The following is a 17,670-nucleotide window of genomic DNA, read 5'->3' on the forward strand; positions in this document are numbered from 1 at the left end:
ACAGGCATACATGACCCAACAAAGCAGGTGTCGGTCATCGGCGAATGTAGACGAGTCGTAGCAAGCTACAAGGACTCCATTACATCGCGTGACATTTCCCCAAAGGGGACAGACACAGCAGCTAAGAAGGACACATGTCGGTCAACCAATGTGTCCGGAGCAGTAGCGAACTACCAAGGCTCATTGGATCACAAAGGGGCATTTCCTTGTAAGGAGTGCTACTAAAGTTCACGACTAGGTATTCGAACCCCATACATACCAGGTAAGACACACGTACGCATGGCATACCGATATGTATAGATACATCGATGGCATCACAACATAACCATAAACATACAAGCTTTATTTAAGAGGCTCGGAAGAGCCACACACATAATATTACACATTAAGGGTCTCACGACCCATAATAGCAGTCATACAATACAAGCCAGTGGAAGAGTTATAAATTGTCTGGGTACAGACAGTGCAGCTAGAAGGCACATGGCCTGACTATACTACAGAGCCGACGTAGGGCCAGATCGTAGCTGGGACACCAGCTACTCGTCATCGTCGATGTCTACGAAGAACCCTCCATTAGGGTCATTAGCAACCTCTGCAACATTTATTAAGCAAACATGAGTACGAAGGTACTCAGCAAGACTTTAGGAGAACTAACTACTTATGCAAGGTATCAAAAGGTATTGTGGGGTTTCATGCGGGAAGCCAGCATTTGACTCGTGGCTAGACAACTTGCACTTTGAAAGTAGTTTTGACAACTTGATTTATCGCACACGAGTCCACTAACACCACAACAATACACCATCGTGGAATCATTTCGTCTCCATACAGAAATGCCGTCCACGACACTCACGCTTATCTTGACAATTTTATGAGTAGCCATTGAAGTTATCTATGAACAACATATGTCTCCAAGTAGTCCATATCCGCGGACGCGGCTATTCGAATAGATCATAACCCTGCAGGGGTGTCCTTCGTCACACACGCTCCCGCCACTTATCGCCATGTGCACGTCATGCACCTCGGCAACCTTCAAGCGGAAGCCCAGCGAGGGAGTCGGCCACGACCGTTAACCACACTAGTACCTAGTTCAGGTTTATCGCCTATCTGAGTGTAACCCGTACGTAAGTCCGGCCGGGGTTTCCGCCACGGCCTCAAACGATGTGCGCAGGGTTCCCAAGCCCACCATCCGGGTGCCACTTGGTACACCGTGCCACTGCCTACCGCATCACGGCCCACCTCTCAGGTCAGCACCATGCACGGCCTCCAGCATTACTATAAACACCAGAAACTACTTGCAACTCCTGGACCGAGTACTACGCAATTAATAGGCCGAGCGGGGTCATATTTCAGGGCCCAGCATGTGGTAGTATCTAGTCTTGGATTACATACACGGAACTCAGTTCCTAAGGACGGTTCCAATGAAACAACCCGCCATGTACTCCTACACAGCCTTCCACCGGTACCTTTACCAAATCAAGTTCAACACACAACCTTTGCTCACCGAACACATTCCACATTTCTGTTCATCTCCCAGATGACAGACCATACACAACTCTAAGCATAGCATGCATAGCAGGATAAGGCACATCATAGCTCAAGCAACTACCAGGTATGCTAGGTTGCAAGGTTCGGCTATTTACTGTGACAAGGTTAAGTCATGCAAAGGAAGTGGGTTCAACTATCGTGGCAAAAGCAGTTGAAGCATTTGATCTTAAATGCAATAAATAGGTGCAGGAGCAAGAACATGGGGTTTATCGGGATGATCAAAAGGGTTGCTTGCCTTGTTGCTCAGAGGAGGAACGATATCCATCAGACGGATATTCGGTGGAATCCGGGGGTGCGGAGCCTACCGAAATGAAAGGCAACATTCAATAACAATCATATGCACTCAAAATGATGCATGAGCATGGCATGAGAATGCAAGATGATAAGTTATTATTTTCAACATGTAATAGGTTTAGAGTTGATTTGAATCACATTCGAATAGCAATTCAAACGGGTATTCTCGGATACCGGTTTAATTGATTCGGCCTGATGCTCGGTTCAACTTGATGTTAACATGCATGAAATGTCATGTTATGATACTGATTTGTAATTAGGGCAGTGTGTGATCATTGCATATATAATGAAATTTGAATATTTTTGCAAATTCCATTTATAAAGTGATTAAAAGAATTGAATTATTCCTTATTTCACAATTTAGGGTTCTGTAACTTTTTCAAACATGGTTGAAAATAGCATAATCAGAATCCTTGAATTTTTCTGATACTTCTTCATATATAAATTATTTTCATTGGAGTTACATATTAATTTCTATGATTTTTACAAATTTTAGCAATTTCCTGAATTACTTTTAAACTGGAAATTCTATTTATTGCATCAGGCTGACGTCAGCAGGTCAGCCGACCTGTTCAGGTCAAACCTGACAGGGGGGGCCCACTGGTCAGCCTCTCTGGGACTAATCCCGCGCTGACCAGCCCCTAATTGGGGTTTGACCAGGCGTGGGGCCCTCTGGCAGCGACTGAGGGGAAGGCGATTACGCCCTAATGGTCGGCCACATCGACGCCCACCGGAGGGTGGTCGCCGGCGACCAGACTCGCGGCGGAGGGCTCGCCGGAGGCGACCTAGACGGCGCTGCACAGCACCAAAACGCACGCGGTTGGCAGCTACAGCATGCTCGCGAAGTGGCCGATCTGGCAGGACCATCTGGGGAGGCTAGGGTCGCCGGAAGAGGCGTCGGCGACGAGCCGGAGCGGCGCCGAAGCTCGCGCGCCATCGGGGTCTTTGGATTAGGGGGATCTACTCTCGGTTCTTAGCTGCTACGGCATCTACGCGTCGTCCTGGAGCTGCTGGTGCCCTCGGAAGGACGAGCTGATCATCGGAGGGCTACCGGCGACAAGCGGCAACGGCGGTCCTCGTCGGGCTCCGGTGAAACTAGAGCTAGAGGAGGGAATCGACGGGGGAAACTTAGGGGAAACGACCGCATGCTCACGGGGAGTGCAGAGCAGAGCTTAGACGGCTCGGGGAAGGCCTGGGGGCGACAAATCGACGGGAGAGGTCCGGCGGCCGGAGGTGGAAGACGACGGCGTTGCGGGCGTTGCAGGGGTCGAGGAAGCTTCGGCTTCTGCAGAGACGACCAGGGCGACGAGGCGGAGCTAATGGCGTGCTCTGGGAGGGGATCCTATGGCCAGGGGCACGGGCAGCTCGAGCTCGAGCTCGGCTCTAATGGCGGCAGCAAGGAGGAGGAGGAGATCCGGGAGGAGGAGGAGAACTGAGGCGGGGAATGGATAGGGGAGGCTCTGGGAGCTTATCCCCGTCGTCGCCAGCGCGAGGCGGCGGCCAGGCAGGCACGCAGGTGCGTGGCCGCGCCGGAGGGGGCGGCGGCCACCTCCTGCTGCCTACTGGCGCGAGGGAGGGGACGAGCGGGGAGATGGGCCGGGCCAGGCTTGGGCGACAGGTAAGTTTTTTTCCATTTCCTCTGTTTTTGTTTTTCTGTTTTGCTAATTATTGTTTTGCTAATTCATTCAGCTCCAAAGCAAAAAGTAAAAACTATTTTAGACCTCCTGAAATATTTGTTATAATATCCCCACCCATTTCCAAGGTTTTCAACATTTTTGGAAAATTATAGTTTCTGATTTCAATTTTTAAATTTGAAACCAGTGGCTTTTTGCATTAATTCAAAAAGCTTAAGGTGTCAAGGAAATAGTTTTCTCCAATGCTCATTTACTTTCATGATTTATCAGAAAGTCTGAACATTTCTTGAGGCCATTTTGGGTTCATTGATTTTGAACTGGTTTGAGATTTCCTTTAATTGACATGGTGGCTAGGGTTTTGAGTTTCTCCTTTGCCACTTTGTTGTTTTTGTGGAAACTTCTTAGATGCAAATGCAAAGAAGACATGAGCACAATGCTATCTTGCTTAAGGGTTAGGGATGTGACAATGGAGACGTGTCAATGGGTTCCCTAATAGTATCTTCATGCCAATACTCACTAAAACCTTCATTAATTCCTTTAGAAATCCATTCAAATTTGTGAAAAGTACTAAGGAATAATGCTTGCATTAATTCTTGGGGGGGAATCTTCCTCCTCATATTCTCACTAAGACCTTGATAGTCGTTGGATTACAACCTACACATAACATCTTTATTATGAAGGATTACTTCTCTGGGAGGATGTTTGGATTTTATTCCATAGAAGGCAAACAAAATATCTTGTGCTTCCCGCACTATAGAATCAAATTCATGCATAAACATATTAATAGCAATTTTCTTAATCTCTGGATCATGTATGCTTGGAAGTCCCGAAAATATCTTTTAAAGCATATAATGAAGTTGCACAAACTTTCTTTCTAATTTCAATATAAGCATGGTAATGGAATCCACATAACAATTTGTTTCATCAAGCATGGATCCTTTAATAAGAGAGGGAAGTTACCGAGTACTCAAACAATTCTTGAATAACATGCTTTCCATTAATGTTCCCACTACCGACATGATAGATTTTGGATTTTCAAACCGTGTGAGTATTATTATGAGGAACTTGACTTTTAGGAGGATCATCAGTCAAATCAATAAATTTGGTCTTTCCTCATCCAAGTCACTAGAACTATCTTTACTAGCACTTTCAACAATGACTTTCTCAAATTCAGACATGATAGCAACTTTAAGGAAACGAAGCAAGCAAACTAGAACGATTAGCAATCAAACAATTAAACTTGCAAAGATAAATAGTTTTGTAATTTCGATTTTATAGAAAGCAAAATATAACAGCAAATAAAAAGTTGAACACGTGAATGATAATTTGTGAGTAGGTACTTGATAGGAAATTGGTGATACTCCCCGACAACGATGCGAGAAATCCTTCCTGATACTTGTGGTGTGCGTTGGGTATTTCCACAAAAAGGATGGGATGATGGAGCGTGGTATAGATAAGTATTTCCCTTAGTAAGAACTAAGGTTATCAAACTAATAGGAGGACCATGCAGTTTCCCGTCTTCAGCGGGTACACACAAAAGAACACACACTTGCACCCAACGTGGGCAAGAGGGTTGTCAATCCCCTTGAACTCGTTACTTGCAAGTGGTAAGTAGTGATAGATAGATAATTGAAATATATTAAATACAAAAAGTAAATACAAATATTAAAATATTTAGAGTTCTTGTAGATATATTTGTGAATAGACCCGGGGACTATAGTTTTGCTAGAGGCTTCTCTCTCGTAGAAGGCACACGATGGGTAAACAAATTATTGTTGGGAAATTGGTAGAAAAGCGCATAGTTATGCGATATTTATTCATGGCAATAATAATTACATATGGACATCACCTCCTGATACGTCTCCAACATATGTATAATTTTTGATTGTTCCATGCTATAATATTATCATTCTAGGATACTTTTGGGGCATTTATTTACCAATTCATATTATTTTTTAGCACTAACCTATTAACCGAGTGCCTAGTGTCAGTTGTTGTTTTCTGCATGTTTTTGGCTTTTCAGGTTTACAGTACCAAACAAAGGCCAATTGTCGTGATGTCTACCATGCAACTTTATTCTTGTAGATGTTGTTGGGCCTCCAAGTGTAGAGTTTTGTAGGATAGCAACAAATTTCCCTGAAGTGGATGATCTAAGGTTTATCAATCTGTGGAAGGTGTAGGATGTAGATGGTCTCTCTAAAACAACCCCACAATCAAATAAAAGAAATCTCTTACGTCCCCAACACACCCAATAAAATGGTAAAATTGTATAGGTGCACTAGTTCAACGAAGAGATGGTGATACAAGTGTAGTATTGTTAGGGCATATTTATGCCTAAGTGATTTTGGTGATTGATGCCAGTACCTCAGTGAACTAATAGTGTGCATTGAGCATTTCAGATTATACATGACAAAGGCACAAGACGATTCGGCACATCTCCGGGGAATTGAAGCACGGTGTCTTCTATGATTTTCTATGGTGGTTTTGAGTCATAGGAACGTCGTACTATTAAGAGGGGATCCGTGTTGGAAAGGTTTGGGTGGAATCAATATCGCACGCACACATTTTATCTCCACCTCTTTTCCCTTGCAACTACGGAGCCCATTTCCTCCTTGATCTTTCTCTCTCTCTTTGCAAAAAGATCTCTGGCGGTAGTACTGCTCGAGGTGAGCAGTAGTATCGCTCGGTCCGAGCGGTAGTACCGCTGGAGCTGGCGGTAGTACTGCTGGCTCGTGATAGTACCGCCCCTGGCGAGCGGTAGTACCGCTCCAAGATTGTAGTACCGCCATCCTTGCGGTTGTACTGCGTCGGACTTTTTGCGAAGACTTTCTTGGCGGTGGTAGACCCGGTAGTAGTTATTGCGCTACCATGGTCCCAGCGGTAGTACCGCTCGGTCCCAGCGGTAGTACCGTTGGAGCTGGCGGTAGTACCGCCCTGCTCGTGCTGAAAGTGAGGATAAGAGTTGGAATTGTTTCCTCACTATATAAAGGGTTCTTCCACTTCAAGAACCCTACCTTTTACCCTCCAAGACTCCATTGTTGCTCCCTAAGCTCATAAGTGCCCGATCTCTCTCCATAGCCAATCAAACTTGTTGATTTTCTAGGGATTGGTGGAGAAGGCCTAGATCTACACTTCCACCAAGAGAAATTTGATTCCCCCCACTAATCACTTACGGATCTTGTTACTCTTGGGTGTTTGAGCACCGTAGACGATTGAGGTCACATCGGAGCCACATTCCATTGTGGTGAAGCTCTGTGGTCTTGTTGGGAGCCTCCAAGCTTTGTGCGGAGTTAGCCCCAACCTTGTTTGTAAAGGTTCGATCGCCGCCTTTGATACGTCTCCAACGTATTTATAATTTTTGATTGTTCCATGCTATTATATTATCAACTTGGGATGTCTTATATCCATTTATATGCCATTTTATATCACTTTTGGGACTAAACTATTAACTCAGTGCCTAGTGCCAGTTTCTGTTTTCTCGGTGTTTTTGACCTTTTCAGAAAAGAATATTAAACGGAGTCCAAACAGAATAAAACCTTCGGGATGATTTTTTTTCCATAACAGAAGATATCCAGAAGAGTTGAGAACAAAGGCAGGAGGTCTCGTGGGAGGTCACGAGCCCCCTAGGCGCACCCTAGGGGGGCGCCTAGCAGGCTCGTGGGCCCCCCTTTCCTCCTCTGCCCTAACTCTTTCGCCTATAAATTCCCAAAATTCCCGAAACCTCCAGAGAGAGCCACGAAAGTACTTTTCCACTGCCGCAAGCTTCTATCTCCGTGAGATCCCATCTGGGGACCGTTCTGGTGCCCTGCCGGAGGGGGATTCGGACATGGAGGGCTTCTTCATCAACACCATTGCCTCTCCGATGATGCGTGAGTAATTTACCACAGACCTTTGGGTCCATAGCTAGTAGCTAGATGGCTTATTCTCTCTCTTGGATCTTCAATACAAAGTTCTCCATGATCTTCATGGAGATCTATCCGATGTAACTTTCTTTTGCGGTGTGTTTGTCGAGATCCAATGAATTGTGGATTTATTATCAGATTATCTATGAATATTATTTGAATCTCCTCTAATTTCTTATATGCATTATTTCGTATCCTTGTAATTCTCTTCGAGTTATGGGTTTCGTTTGGCCAACTTGATCTATAATTCTTGCAATGGGAGAAGTGCTTGGTTTTGGGTTCATACCGTGCGGTGTCCTCACCTAGTGACAGAAGGAGTAGCGAGGCACACATCGTGTTGTTGCCATCAAGCGTAAAAAGATGGGGTTTATATCATATTGCATGAATTTATCCCTATACATCATGTCATCTTGCTTAAGGCATTACTCTGTTTATTATGAACTTAATACACTAGATGCATGATGGATAGCGGTCGATGTGTGGAGTAATAGTAGTAGATGCAGAAAGTATCAGTCTACTTGTCTCGGACGTGATGCCTATATGTATGATCATTGCCTTAGATATCGTTATGACCTTGCGCGATTCTATCAATTGCGCGAGAATAATTCGTTCACCCACCGTAATACTTGCTATCACGAGAGAAGCCTCTAGTGAACACTATGGCCCCCGGGTCTATTTTACACATCATATATTCAGATCTACATACGAAAATACCAAAAATACCTTGCTGCACTTTTATCAATTTACCTTTGATCACTATCAGATCTCACCTTGCAAGTAATTGTGAAGGGATTGACAACCCCTTTATCGCGTTGGGTGCAAGTTTGTTTGTCTTTGCGCAGGTTCATTGGTGCCTCATCTTGATACTCCTACTGGATTGATACCTTGGTTCTCAAACTGAGGGAAATACTTATTTCTACTTTGCATCACCCTTTCCTCTTAAAGGGAAAAACCAACGCAAGCTCAAGAAGTAGCAGCCTTCAAGAGCACCCATAGTGGAATCATGGCACCTTGCATTGTGTGAGGGCGTGAGGAGAATACGGTGGCCCTAGTGGCTTATTGGGGAGCATTCTGCCTCCACACCGCTCCAACGGAGACGTACTTCCTGTCAAAGGGAAGGAACTTCGGTAACACATCCTCGTCTTCATCGGTTCCACTTGTGGTTATCTCTAATCTTTGCATTGTGTATGTTATTGTTGTAGACTATTTCTTACTTGCCTTAGCGACTATAATTGGTAGCATCATATAGGTTGATCACCTAGTTTTATTTTTAGAGAACCTTTATGTTGCTAACCCTAACTTGTTAAGAATAGTTAAAAAGTGGTAGTTGCCTATTCACCCCCCTCTAATCAACCATATCGATCCTTTCAATTGGTATCAGAGCCACGTCTCTTTATTAAGGGTTTCACCGCCCGAAGAGTATGGATGAGGATGGGGGAGGACCCCATGGGCAACCCAAGGCCATGGCCTTGACTTAGATCACCAGGGACGACTTGAATGCAGCTATGGCCAATCTCAAGATGTCCTTGATGAACGAAGTCAAGACCATGCTTAAAGAATTAATAAAGTTCTCCCGAACCGGCGTTGGTGGCTAAACCCGTCAACACGGATTCGGAGGCCAATTCCTCCAAGGAAGCAGCTAAAGGTATGCAACCTTCTTCCCCTCACAATATTAATGGGACTGGAACCTATACATCAGTTCCACCTCCCATGGTCTATGGAGGATCGGTTCCTACTCCGCGTATTAATCCTGTAGGTCCTCCTCCTAAGCTTGTTAAGGGTGATTTTGCTAACTGGGTATTTTCCATTAAGTCTCATTTGAATCACAGCTCAAAAAATTTATGGAGAATCATTGAGCAAGGCTACTATATACATGATCCAAGCAACCTCACTCCAAGAGAAGAAGCGGACAATCGATATAATCACTCCGCATTGTTAATTCTCAAGTCTGCAGTGCCTCCTGAAGATCTTCCACACTTGCGCCCCTTCACTCAGGCTAAGGAATGTTGGGAGGACATTATGGTGTTGTACAAGGGAAGCTCAAATATTCAACGGTCCAACTATGAAGTGGTGCTTGATGAGGTCGATGAGTTTGTGATGAAGGAAGATGAGGACCCTCGTGATCTCTATCAAAGTGGGACTGCTATTGCTGTTGCTCTCAAAGATCATGGGAGCAAGGATGTGGATGGCATATGGATCAAGCGCAAGTTTCTCAAGGCCATCATGCCATTTAGCAAAGCCATGTCATCCATCATTCGCCAACGACCAGATTTCCACTCCTTGTCCTCCAGTGAGGTGTTGGATGAATTCATTGCAATGTCAATCATGAACAAGACAGCTGATAATGCACTTGCTCGCGTTCGGTCAAAGACATCTTCACCCAACCTTGCTTTAAAGGCAAAGGCTGCTTCTGAAGAAGAAGAAGAGGATGAGGAAGAGGAGAGTTGCCTTGAAGACACTAAGTATGCTTATCACGAGCACATGGCTCTTGCGTCAAGGCAATTTTGGGGCAACAAGAGGAACTCAAGGCCCAACTTCTCCAAGAATAACTCAAGTGGGTTCAAGTCCAAGCAACGTGTGAGGACATGCTATAACTGCGGCAATTTGAGTCACTTCGTGGCAGAATGTCCCTATGAGAAGAGGGAAGACAACGGGGGCAAGCTCATTCGCAAAGACAAAGCCAAGTTGTTTCCAAACAGGAACAACTTTGTCAAGAAACCCCACCCAAAGGGTATGGTGGCACTTGAAGAGTACCCCTCCGATGATGATGACGATGACGATATGGTGGCAACTGCGATTGTAGCCAGTGCCACCCCTTCTCCCAATATGTCTCTCTTCAACGCCCCTAATGATAACCACATCGCCAAGTGCCTCATGGCCAAAGGTATCAATCAGGTAACACCCAGCATTAAGACCACCATCACTACTGCTCCTTCATTGTTGAATTGTGTTGATGATAGTGATGTTGTGGAACTTAATGAGCATGATTTTGACAAATTTCTGTGTAAGATCAAAGGAGAACCCAAGAAGCACTTTGTTGCACTTTTGGAACAACTGGGTGAGGCTAATGACCTCATCGAGTCTCATGAGGAGACTATCTCCGAGCTGCAAGTACATAGTCATGACTATGCTGATGAGATTGCTGAATTATCTATTGCACTAGAAAAGGAGCGCACTCTTCGTTTGGCTCTTGAGGATCCACACAACGATGACTGTGCTAAATTGCAAAAGGAACTAGATCATGCTATTGTTCTTACTCGTGTGCTTAAGTCTGAAAAGGCTACACTTGGGGTTGGCCATGACAGACTCAAAGCAGAGTTTGACACACTTGAAAAGGCTCACAAGGTATTGAAAGGTGCTCATTTCTCCCTGAAAGAGTCACATGATCCACCCCAAGCAAATCTTACCAAGGAGATCTCTACTTGTCCTCCCTTCTTTATAATTGACAATGCTTGTACAACTAACCCTTGTTGTGAGCATGTACATCTTGTGGAGGAAAATGCCAAGTTGAAGGATCAACTTGAGAAGGGCCTTGTGTCATGCATCCAAGGTGAGAATAATCTAAACGACCTCTTGAGCAATCAAAAGGGTGTTGTAGGAAAGGAGGGACTTGGACTTACATCCAAGTCAAAAAGAAAAAGGGAGAACAGGAACAACCGATCCCCTACCCTCATGGACATCTTTGTCAAAGAAGGTGAAGGGACTCGGAAGGAGAACAGGAACAAGGTGGAGAATGGTAGCATCAAGAAGGGCAAAACCATTCCTACCAACACCGCCGGCAAACTTAATCCATCTTATGTTTTATGTCATGCTGGTGATGGGCATGTTTATGCCAGATTTGTTGGTTCTTACTATGAGTCCATTGAATGGGATACTTGGGTTCCTAAGACCCTTTTCTCTAACATTAAAGGACCCATTCAAAAATGGGTACGTAAAACCAAGCCTTGATCTATTGCAGGAGTTTGCTTCTGGTAGGGTGTCATGGTTGCTTGATAGTGGAGCAACAAATCATATGACCAGAAGCAAGGACTTAGTGGTGGATGTGCATCCTTCCCCATCTATGCCTACCCATGTCTAATTCGCCGATGCATCAACGTCAAAGGTATTGGAATTTGGTAAGGTGGTCATCTCTCAAGAGTTATCTATTGAGAAGGTCATGCTTGTTGAGTCCCTTGCTTACAATTTACTTTTGGTTCGTCAACTTGCAATTATGGGCTTTTCCACATTCTTTAATCTTGATACCGTGGTCCTTTTGTGGAGCAAGACTCTTAAAGTAGCCTATGTTGGATATGTCGAAAATGGTCTCTATGTGGTGAACTTTTCAAAGCGACCCACTAAGACTGTGACTTGTTTAATGGGTAAAGTTGATGTGCGCTGGCTTTGGCATCGTCGACTAGCTCATGTCAATATGAGATCTTTGCGAAGTCTCCTCAAAGGGGACCATGTTCGTGGACTAACAAATGTGAGTTTTGCCAAAGATCATGCTTGCAGTGCATGCATTGAAGGGAAGATTCATGAAACTGCTCATCATCCAACGACTCTCATTTACACTAAGAGGCCGTTGGAGCTCCTTCATACGGATCTCTTCGGTCCTCCATCATTGGATAGTCTTGGGGGCAGAAAGTACTGCTTGGTGATTGTTGATGACTACTCAAGATACACCTGGGTATATTTCTTCAAGAGGAAGAGTGAGACTCAACAGACCATCATCAACTTTGCTAATGAAGCTCAACGACAACATGAAGCAAAGATTTTGATGATTACAAGTGACAACGGCACCGAGTTCAAGAACTACACCTTGGATGAGTTTCTAGGTGATGAGGGAATCAAACATCAATATTCAGCACCATACACCCCTCAACAAAATGGTGTGGTGGAAAGGAAGAACCGGACGTTTATGGACGCGACAAAAACGATGATGGCGGAATTCAAATCTCCGTATAACTTTTGGGCCGAAGCCATCAAGAGAGCATGTCATGCATCCAATCGGCTATATATCCGCAAAGGCTTGAACAAGACCCCATATGAGATTCTCACCGGAAACAAACCCAATCTCAAGTACTTCCGGGTATTCGGGTGTAAGTGTTTCATTCTCACAAAAGGTGCACGTTTAGCTAAATTTGATTCTAGAGCTCAAGAGGGCATCTTTGTTGGTTATGCTACAAACTCTCATGCTTATCGTGTCCTCAACAAGTCCACCGGGCTCATTGAGGAAACGTGTAACGTGGAGTTTGATGAAAATAATGGCTCCCAAGTGGAGCAAAGTGGTCTTTGTGATGTAGGTGATGAAATTCCTTCCAAACCATAAGAAGAATGGGGATTGGTCAAATACTCCCCATTGAGGAACCCCTTGTTGCCGAAGGATAAGGACAATGCTCTACTCAAGTGGAGCCATCATCCTCACAAGCCCCACACGCTTCCGATGAACAAAGAGAAAACCCTTAACCAGCTGAATAGGTTCAAGGACAAGATCAATTGCTCAAAGATGGTGATGTGCCCCATGATGTCCAAGTGCTTACACAAGGTTTTGAATCTTCTCAAGATCAAGATCAAGTGCAACTACAAGATCCAGACCAAATGGAGGCACAAGATCAAGATCAAGAGCAACCACAACATCAAGAACAAACCAGTGAGCCTGCTCAAGTCAAAAATCAAGTTGATAAGGATGCCGTCTCTCAATTTCCTTCTACAACACCTAAGAGGGATATTGGTGCCAAGGGAGGATCGTAACGCAAGGCCAAGAAAAGTAATCAAGTTGATGCTCCCCGGTTATCAAGTGCAGAAGTCTTGGAGCATCGCGCAACCAAGATTGCAAACAAGCTGAGAGTCAAGTCACATCTTATGAAGAACGTGCTTGGTAGTTTAAAAAGGGGAGTATCCACCCGTCAAAAAATTTCGAATTATTGTGAGCATCACGCGTTTGTTTCGTATTGTGAACCTCAACATATACAGGAAGCGCTCGATGATGAGGATTGGCTTATGGCCATGCATGAAGAACTCAACAACTTCGAGCGGAATCAAGTCTGGAAATTAGTGCCAAGACCAAAGGAGGAACATATTGTCATCGGGACCAAATGGATCTTCAAAAACAAGCAAGATGCCAATGGGATTGTGGTTCGAAACAAGGCAAGATTGGTGGCTCAAGGCTACTCCCAAGTCGAGGGTATCGACTACGGTGAAACCTTTGCCCCTGTTGCTCGTCTAGAATCTATTCGCATGTTGCTTGCATTTGCTTCTCATCATAATTTCAAATTACAACAAATGGATGTAAAAAGTGCTTTTCTTAATGGTCCTTTAAATGAGTTAGTCTATGTCAAACAACCCCCTAACGAATCTTAATGGGATTTGTTCATATGCCAACTATATGTTGATGACATCATTTTTGGTTCCCCTAACGAATCTTCCAATGGAGAATTTGCTGCACTAATGACCGAGAAATTTGAGATGTCAACGGTGGGTGAGTTGAAGTTCTTCCTCGGGTTCGAGATTAAACAAGGTTTAGAAGGGACCTTCATCAAACAAGCCAAGTACACTCAAGACATGCTCAAGAGGTTTGAGCTAGAGGATGTCAAGACGGTCAAGTTTCCCATGCCAACCAGATGCAAGCTTGACAGTGATCCCAATGGTAAAGCAGTGGATCAGAAGGTATATCACTCCATGATTGGATCCCTTCTTTACCTTTGTGCATCTAGACCGGATATCATGTTGAGTGTAGGGGTTTGTGCACGGTTGCAATCTGCGCCAAAAGAAAGCCATTATATGGTTGTTAAGCGAATCTTTCGATATTTGGCTCATATCCCAAAGGAGCAAACTTCAACCTAGTGGGCTATTCAGACTCAGATTGGGCGGGAGACTGTGTGGAGAGGAAGTCAACTTCTGGAGGATGTCAATTCCTTGGTCGTTCACTGGTAAGTTGGTCTTCAAAGAAGTAGAATTGTGTCTCACTATCTTCCACCAAAGCTGAGTATGTGGCAGCTGCAAGTTGTTGTGCAGAGTTGCTATGGACGAGGCAAACTTTAAAGGATTACGGTGTCACTTGTGACAAAGTGCCTCTTCTGTGTGACAATCAAAGTTCTATCAAGATTTCCCTCAATCCGGTGCAACATAGCAAGACCAAGCACATTGATATTCGCCATCACTTCCTTCGTGAACATATCAAGCAAGGTGATATTGAGGTTCACTTCATCAACACTGAAGAGCAACTTGCAGATATTTTCACTAAGCCCCTAGATGAAGCAAGGTTTCGGGAGTTAAGGCATGACCTAAATATCATTGATCCAAGTAATGTGGATTGAAACTAGGCACTTTGCACCTCACTCTGCATTATATCTTGCTCTAGGTGTAGGCATGGACATAGAGGGAGTGTTGTTCTCTCAATGAACTTTCCCTCCCCCCATTATGCATAAATCGATCAAGTCTTTCACTTTGACCATTATTAAATGGTACTTGTGCTTCAAAGACGAGCGTTGGTCATGAACCCAAGGATAATTCTTGGCGCACTATAGGTGCGCCACTATTATCACGCCACTACTAATAAATAGTAATTGCGCACGCCTGGTGCTCCACTGTTAATCTACATAACAATGGCGCACCACCTGGTGCGCCATTACTATCCCAGAAACTAATGGCGTAGCTAAAGTGCGTCATTACTAGGCCCAGAAGTGCGCTAGTGCTCTCACTCCAAGCGGCCATGTGTACCTTGTGCTCTAAGTTACTAATGGCGCACTTTTAGATAATGCGCCACTCGGGTGTTTATTTATGTGCGCCACTAAAGTGCAATATGGTGCGCCACTACTATGAATATTAGGAATCTATTTTTTGCTTTTTTGATATTTGCACAAGTTACAAAATACATTACAGCACAGAATATAAACAGCACAACATATAAACAACAGATTTATCGAATACAATAGAAGATTAGTCGCTAAATACAATTCATCATATTAGTCTCTGAATTCAAAATACCGAACAAAGTTAGAACATTACAAGTCTCGAGACCGCAAGTAGCGAGTTTGTATTCACATTACAAGTCGATATCTAAACTACCATCACATAGAAGAGGGTTGCGGTCACGATGAGCATCATCACGATAAAACTGATCTTCATCCGGTTCCTCCTCCGCTCCCTCCTCTCTCCCGCTAGATAGAACGCGTATCTAGCTTACGCCTCCGCCTCCGCCTTAGTGGTGTACCCTTTGTAACTGTTACCACTGAAGCGATGAACCTGTCTCCGACACTCCTCCCAGTCGTCGTAGACTCCGGGAACCTCACCCTTGTACACGACATACGACGGCATCCCTATGCACTAGACAAACAAAACGTTAGTAGCAATTCACAGATAATATGTAAGCAACATATAAGTATGCAACAAAAGGATCGGAAGAGAAAAGCAACACATTAATAGCACGATTCATGGTCCTACTAATAAATAACATCGATTACATATAAGTTGAACGACTGTCCAAACTAAAGAGACATACACGTTCATTAAAGTTTAATTACAACATGAGCTAATCGATATTTCAGAACTACATAGCATCAGTACTTTCGACTCGACTCAGGGACCGGAGCGTGGATGAAGCCGCCGTCTTTCGTGATGGTCATGAATGTGCGGTCGTTGTCAGCCTGCATTTGTAGCGTTGTTTCTATTTCACTGTTGGACGGTTGATCATCACCACATTTCAGAAATACAGTTTGATAGTTTCTTCAATCAGAACACTTGTAGTAATGCACTAGCATTACTAGTTTATTGGTCAAGAATTAACAAATCAAACAAAGAGGCAACTTAAATTAGGTTTCTTGAATAACTGGTAATTTATCTATCAGTGTTCCATTTCTTGTAGATGATATAAGATCATCGTATCACCCTATTTTTTATAACACTGTTCCATGGTTTTCCCAATATGAACACCTGCATAATGTAGTATTATTACTACCTCATTCATCAATCAGCCACAAGTCAACAAAGATGGAATGTAAATTAGGTTACACTAACAAACAAGTTATGTTTAGACTATCAACACTAGTAATCTTTACGAAATCACATGCCCCAAATAACAGTCTGACCTAGGGCATTGTTTGTCTGACAAGTCACGCCAAGAATTATAACATTTTGAATCACGAACAAGCAATAGGTTGGACAGATAGCAACAGTAACTGCATCAATCCATATATGCACAGAAGGACCATGCAATCGATTCGATCCGCGAACAGAGGCGCCAAAACAAGGACTGCCAGGAGGGAAGGATGAAGAGGGAGGGAGATGGGGAATGGACCTGGCGATGCAGGTGTAGAAGAGCTGCTTGGAGAGCTCCTGACACTTTTTGACGGTGGGGGGCTGCACGACGAACTACTTGTTCTTCTCCATGAGGGTCTTGTGCTAGGCGCAGCCATGTGTGGCCGTGAACCGCGTCGCCTTGCATGCCTTGGCTTGCAGCTTCGCCAGCTTGGACCCAAGCGCCGCCATGGATGGATCTGCTGCTCCTTTCGGGACGCGGCGGCTCCTGGGAAGAAGGGGGTCGCGGGAATGCGGGCAGGTGAGATCGCGGGAATGCGGGCAGGTGAGATCGCGGGAGAGGATCCGGGATCGGGCAGATGGGGGTGAGGGGGGCTTACCTTGGGGGATCGGAGGAGGAGGAGGAGGCGGCGGCGGGTTGGTTGTGCCTGCGCGTGTGTGGCTCTTTCTTTGGGCAGGGGGCGGCTTTTGGGAGGGCGCAGAGGAGAGGAGAGGAGGGGAGGGGAGAGAGGTTTTTTCCCCTGGCTTGGAGAAAAGAAAAGGAAAATGCAAATGGAGTGATAAAACCATTGTGCACCTAGTGTGTGGTTATCAATGGCGCACCTCCTAAGAATGCGCCATTGGTAACTAGGGTTACTGATGGCGCACCTCGTGTGTGGTGCGCCATTACTATTTTTGAAAGTAATTGTTAGTAGTGGCGCACCGTAGGTGTGGTGCACCATTACTAGTTAAAACTAGTAATGTCGCACTTTCCCCTGGTGCACCACTGCTAAGTCTGGGAAGGGTGTGGGGCCAGGACAAAACTAGTAATGACGCATCACACACTAGGTGCGCCGTTAGTAATATGACCATTAATGGCGCACCTATATCTGGTGTGCCACTGCTATATAGCAGTGGCGCACCACATACATGGTGCGCCATTAATGTCCATATTAGCTATAACATTTTTTCTAGTAGTGATAGGTGGCTCCGGCCACTGCCCACCTTTCTCTCTCGTTGAAGGAACGTTACAAAATGACTAGTCAGCATTTTCTTCGTATGTGTCCTCTTCCTCTACACTG

General features: G+C 44.7%; 1 long non-coding RNA gene across 1 annotated transcript; it reads right to left on the bottom strand.

The window, feature by feature from the left end:
- Positions 1 to 15,631: 15,631 nt before the first annotated feature.
- On the bottom strand, positions 15,632 to 17,114 carry LOC123451224. The gene is made up of 3 exons (XR_006632117.1): positions 16,990 to 17,114; positions 16,650 to 16,877; positions 15,632 to 15,672 (listed from the first exon to the last, which is right to left on the bottom strand). It is a non-coding gene; the product is annotated as an uncharacterized LOC123451224 (long non-coding RNA).
- Positions 17,115 to 17,670: the final 556 nt, after the last annotated feature.

The sequence above is a fragment of the Hordeum vulgare genome, chromosome 4H (assembly GCF_904849725.1).
Source record: "Hordeum vulgare subsp. vulgare chromosome 4H, MorexV3_pseudomolecules_assembly, whole genome shotgun sequence".
NCBI classification, from domain to species: Eukaryota; Viridiplantae; Streptophyta; class Magnoliopsida; order Poales; family Poaceae; genus Hordeum; species Hordeum vulgare.